The sequence below is a fragment of the Pleurodeles waltl genome, chromosome 1_1, assembly GCF_031143425.1.
Source record: "Pleurodeles waltl isolate 20211129_DDA chromosome 1_1, aPleWal1.hap1.20221129, whole genome shotgun sequence".
Lineage (NCBI taxonomy): Eukaryota > Metazoa > Chordata > Amphibia > Caudata > Salamandridae > Pleurodeles > Pleurodeles waltl.
The window spans coordinates 665,058,639-665,064,673 of record NC_090436.1 but is presented as its reverse complement, the minus strand read 5'-3'; the positions used below and the strand labels follow the sequence as shown (position 1 = coordinate 665,064,673).

At 43.6% G+C, this 6,035-nt stretch overlaps 1 pseudogene; it reads right to left on the bottom strand.

Moving 5' to 3' along the window:
- Positions 1 to 5,423: 5,423 nt before the first annotated feature.
- On the bottom strand, positions 5,424 to 5,662 carry LOC138283837 (cytochrome c oxidase subunit 7C, mitochondrial pseudogene; annotated as a pseudogene).
- Between the last annotated feature and the right edge of the window lie 373 nt (positions 5,663 to 6,035).

Genomic DNA, 6,035 nt, shown 5'->3' with positions numbered 1-6,035 from the left:
AGAAAGGAAATCTTCACAGAGAAGGACACCCAGATGATTGTCAGATTTGTTGTGGGGAATTACAAAAAACAACATGGTCTTCCTCGAGTCCTCAGCAGTGCAACACAGAGGGCGGCCCAATGACAGCAGTTGGCTAATGCAGTCAGCGCATTGGATGAGGATGACCAGGCCATCACAGATGTCAGAAAGAAGGGGCAGGATGAGAGGAGGCAGGAGAAGGGGAAGTTCACCAGGAGAGAGGTGGCCAGAACTCTCCGTGGTAGACAAACTGGACACGTCTCTGTCTCACACCACTTGAGAAGGACGTTGTTGCCACCATGCACCCCCACCTACTGCATGGGCTACCTGTAAATGACAACCTTAATGTGGTGCCAGGTAATATGTGAGGATCAAGCAATGACTTTATTTGATAAATGTTTAATATGAACTGCAAAAGGGACTAGCGAAGTGACTTCAAATTTGTGCAAATATTCGTGGTGAATTGGACTCTTGTGTTTAATTTTGTCTATGGCACTAAAAATCGAAGAATCCTAAGTACTGTAAATGTTAACTTACAATTTCCTCTTCACAAGCAGTGGCCCATCTCTGCTGGTGATTTCAATGTAGTTCTGTAACCGGCACATGAAATTGGTTATGAATTAGTAACAATCATAGTTGTATTGTAAATGTAATTAAATAACTGTGTAAAAGTTTGTACATAATCATCATTTGTTGTATTTGTTTGTTGACTTCTTCATTTAAGTTCCACATACAGCCAGAGGAGACCTATCCACTGAAGAAAGGGCTCCTGCACTGCAGGAAGGCAATGCCACGAGGCAGATCAACTACTACCACCAGCACAACCTAGTATGTATTTATGGCCAGAATTGGCTCCCATATAGTACATTATCAGCAGACAAGCTGTAGATATTTTATATATACGCAATCATTAGTCTCACACATGTAATCTTAACTAGTATATGTTGGTATATAGTTTGTTACATATTGATTATTAGTTGTCCATTAAATGTACAGTGAGTGACTGCCTGTCCCCCCCATGTAACATATGTTAGTAAGAGACATTGGGGGTTATTCTAACTTTGGAGGAGGTGTTAATCCGGCCCAAAAGTGACGGAAAAGTGACGGATTTACCACCAGCCGTATTACGAGTCCATTATATCCTATGGAACTCGTAATACGGCTGGTGGTATATCCGTCACTTTACCGTCACTTTTGGGACGGATTAACACTCCTCCAAAGTTAGAATAACCCCCATTGTCCAAATACAGTGTGCCACCTAGAAAGCCACATATGAACATTGGGGAAGGCATTGTTTGTAGTATGGGTATCCCAGAAACCTAAAGATGACGCTTATTTGTAGTCTTATCTGTTTCACATATACCTGTGGGTTTCCATCGAGGAACACAATGCCAATCCTTATTGACTCTATGCATAGACATGACTCATTGTGACACCTGGTGCAGACAAATTTTCAGATGTGCACTCTCTGGTGAGATTTCACACATGCAGTGACATAAACTCCCTAAGTCAATGCACTCCTTTGAGACTTTGTCCTCACAAATTACCAACATTTGCAACAAATATGGTGCATAGCCTATTTTCTGACTCTTGACAACAGTTGTTGTTAACATCCATTTATGTATGGCTTACAGAGTATCCTCAGGATGGAATTTATGGACAGCATGTTCATCATTGACAACAGACTGTGAAACCAAACAAAGGCTGTAACTCAACTGGTTGGTCGAGAGAAAAAAAGTGACAGCCAGGAGGTCACGCACCTGCATACCCTGTCCTCTGATTTGGACAATGGCCCAATTCTGTGGATGGAGACCTAGGTGGAGGTTCAGAGGTATGTGTAAGCTATGACATACTGCAATGTTGTGCCAGACATAACCGGCTATTATTACCTTGCACGGATTTTCAGGGGAGTACAGTAGCATCCCCCCTGTATGGTCAAGATATCTGGATCGCGACTTTAGGAGAGTACGCTCTATGATGGCATGTGTATGTATGTGTGCCCTATTGTACCTATTCTGAGGTACATTGATTGCACATCTGTATGGGGTGAGGAGATGAGGGGAGAGTGCATATGCAGCATCAGATTGCATGTCTGTATGGGGTTAAGAAATTAGGGGAGAGTGCATATGTAGTGTCACCTGAAGAGGAAAATGAGGAAATATTTGTACATGTCCCTCTTACATCTGTAGAGTTCATTATGAATGAAATGGTACATGCAGTGTCTGTTGGGGTCACGTATGCGTCACGAGAATTAGTATTTTGTAATGGCTGTATATATTGAAACAACATGTGAGATAACATGCCCCAAACTCCACTACTTACCTTGCATGAATCTCAGAATCCACGCCTCAGGCTCCCGATACCTCAAGAACTCCTGCAGTTGACATGGAGAAAGGATTAAAGCAGGAAGAACACAGGGACAAATGACTCTAACAATGAACTACCATATTTTCAAACAGAAAGGAAGCCAGGACCAATCCTGCGAGAATAAAGATGGACGAAAAACCAGCACCGCTGCACAGGAAGGATGTGAGGAGGAGAATGGGAAAGGAGAGGATTAAGGAAGTGAGATGCGAGTTGGAAGGAGCCCATCTGAAGCCGACGTTCAGGAGGAAATCGCCAGCCTAGATGAAGCACCCAACGCATGGAGTAAAGAGTGGTACACACCACCTGAGGATGCTGGAGAGCCGCCGCAACTCAGGAGAGTTGAGGAGTAGGAGGTGAGCCTTGAATGGAAGGTAGCGTGTAAGTTGGGGATTGGGGAAGTCACAGTGCAGGGTGGTGTCAGAAGAGGCTTTTTTCTTTTTTTCTTTTGTTGTTTACAGTATCACGCCAATTAATAATGGCTTGACTTAGCACTAACAGGCCAGCTCTTGTGTTTCAAGGAGCATGGCATTTCTGACCCTGTTAAAAAGGTAATCCCTGACACCCGGTGAGGTTAACCTGATGCATGCTGGAAACCCTGTGACCCATTAACAGGGGGAAGTGAAAAGGCAGGAGCGGAGAGTACCATAAAAGGAGCTTTGCCCAGAGGGCTTTCCTGAAGCTCATTATTTACATGTTGGTTTACCCTTATTGTCTCTTATTATGATTGGCACGACCCTATCCTGTGAAAGGATCCTACTTCACACATATGTATATCAATAATATGCACAATGGGTGTGGTGACAGATACTACAGATGGAGACATTTCTCCTGTTCTGATACGTACTGGTATTTCTCTTACTTTGAGAATCCGGGGTGGTGCCATCTGGACGGAAGACCCTGAAAAGCCAAAAGGAAGACTTACCAGTGGGTCCAACGTCAACATCCTTACAATTGTTGTTTCCTCATATGTGTAATTGTAAGAAATACCACCATTCTGAATCCCACCCTGCCTCTGCGTTTACATATTTACCCTGCCCTCCCACACAACATTTATACATATCCAACTTGTCTGGCGTTTGAGTACTTACCCAGAAGCCAAATGTCACCACAATCTCCCACTGCCAGCCGCTGGGCAAGAGGTGACCTACGGAATACATAGTTGTCATGTGTACTGCCTGGGAACAATGCATCAACATCAATAAAGCTACCACTGGTATCACACACCCTGCATGTTGATGGAGTGCCAGGGGTGCCTGTTGCGGAAGATGTGTACATTGTGGCGAGGTGGCTGAAATGCGACATGAGTGCAATCAATTGCACCTACCACAAGTGGGAAGAGGGAAATGAGGTAGAAAGCCCAGCAACCCTTTGCCTTCCTGCCAGTGTATGTGGCATACGTCTGTAGAAAGGCACACTACTATTTATGCAGCTCAGAACCTGATGCAAGCATCGGGCCTGGCTTGCTTGAGAAATGCCCACAATGTTACTGGACACCCTCTGGAATTATCCAATAGCAAAGAAATGAAAGAAATGTAGAGCTGGCTGGATCTTGACATAGGCTGGGATGGTGTGGGAGCGGCATGTCTCAAAGTCAAGATCCTGATCCCACTCACAAAAGGGTCCAAGATGACATCAGGGGGGAAACGGATTCTAGAGCTAAAATCTTGGTAAGACATCCCAAAGAGGATCCTTTGTCTGAAGATCTTCTCTGCTCTCCTCCTTCTCCTAAAATCATTATTTTGCATCACAAGGGGCAAACTGACAAACATATTCAGCGACATGTTGTAAGGTTTGAAACAGTTTGTGTGTGACAGCTCAGATTTTATGTGTGCAGCCAGGCTGTGATTGGCTGTTGGATTAATGTCTTTCAGCTGGAGCTGGGTGGTGGGGATGGTAAGCACTGGCACAGGTGTGTGTGTGTAGTGTTTGAGAGAAACTTGGAAAACTGAGGTTTGAATATGGGTTTTGAATTGTATATAACATTCAGATTTGAACTGATTGTGGAAGACATTACACTGTTAAATGTGCAACTGTAGAAGAGATGTTGTGACAAATATCCATGTGATGTTCTTGTTGCCACTTGAAGGATCATATGAAAAGGTTGATATTGGTTCTTACATGCGATATCTACACTGTTGTAGTGAGTGTGTTCTGCCATCAAATATACCCCTCTAGTACACTCCCTACACATACACATATGTTTCAGCCCAGTGCCTACATATAGTTGTTTTCTATTTTGAGTGGGAAATTCTGTACTATGTTGGTTATACAACTAAATGTCATAGATCTCTTGATGAGTAAGTCTAGGCATGTGTGTTGCGGCATACACCAATGATTGCCCTCTTTTTTCTCTGTATTGTGATCTGCCAGAGTGCAGAGATTCTGCCCCAAGTAAATATAATATTCGTAAGTCCCTTTGTGAACACTAAAAGTAGTAAGGTTAGTAAAGTTAGACTCTTGGTATAAACTTAGACTTTTGGTCTAATTTTACCTTTCTGTATTGGGCTAAAGGTTTCTTCGATAGTCACAGATTGTGGTTTTCTAATATCCAATCCTTGAAAAGATCCCTAGGAGTGTCCTGGTCTACTATCCTAGCAGTTGTGATCCACAGAGATACTGCCTCTGGATATGTGGTGGAATGACCAAGATATACTTGTTGTGTGATGCTGAGAGGGGGGGTCAAAGAGACTAACAATGTGAGTGCCCACCTTCACTTTTGCCAGTGGAACATGTACCAATGGCAGTGGCACTAAAAGCCTTGCCCTTTTCATCTGACTTACCACTCAATTGACAAGTAGGAAAGGATCTGCAGAAAGTATCTGAGACTCAGGGCATCTCTGTCCAACAAAACAAAGAGTCCAATCTATCTTGTGTCCTTTTACTACTGAAGTGAACTTCTAGGGCCACTTTATGGACCAGAGGCAGCAGGACGTTCATGTATGTAGGGGAGCATTTAACCTCTTCTTATCTCCTGTCTCAAGAATATATATATTAAGTTGATTTACAAAAACAATGATAATAGTTTCAATGAAGTCCATTCAGCCTTACATCAGGCTTCTCTGTAATACTCCACACCAAAAATCTCTTGACTTCTTCAGCAGTTGGTGCCTGACAATTATAAAAGGAAAGACAAACCCACTTCCAAAGAACACAGTCATCATCGCTAGAAGTCTCCATTTGTTTTCCACAGAAAATAGAATGTTCTTCCTGGGCCCCTCTTCAAGTGGGACCTGCGGATGACAGAGGTGGCGAACCTTCAGACGCTCTGTCCCAACATTATAGCGCCAGAAACCAAAAGAGATAGTCTACCAAATGCAGCTTCGTTGCCCGCGACGAAAACACCTTCGTCTCACACAGACTCGACCTTCTCAGAGAGCTGTCTGTATAGATTTCCATCCTCCCAACTAACATATCTTCCAGCTATTCCTTTGCTGAGCTGTTTCCATGCTTCTTTCCAAAGTCCCACAAGTGTAGGACATAACTTGTGCCTGGGAGGATTCCTCCCAGATAGGTTGTCTGGCAGCTAACAAATCCTGCAGCTCTGAGAGTGACCAAAACTCCAACACTTGGTTTTCTGTTCTCTGGAGCTGGGGGATGAACACCACATCCTGCCTGTTCTAAGAGTCTGTCCTGATCTGCTCAGTATCCTT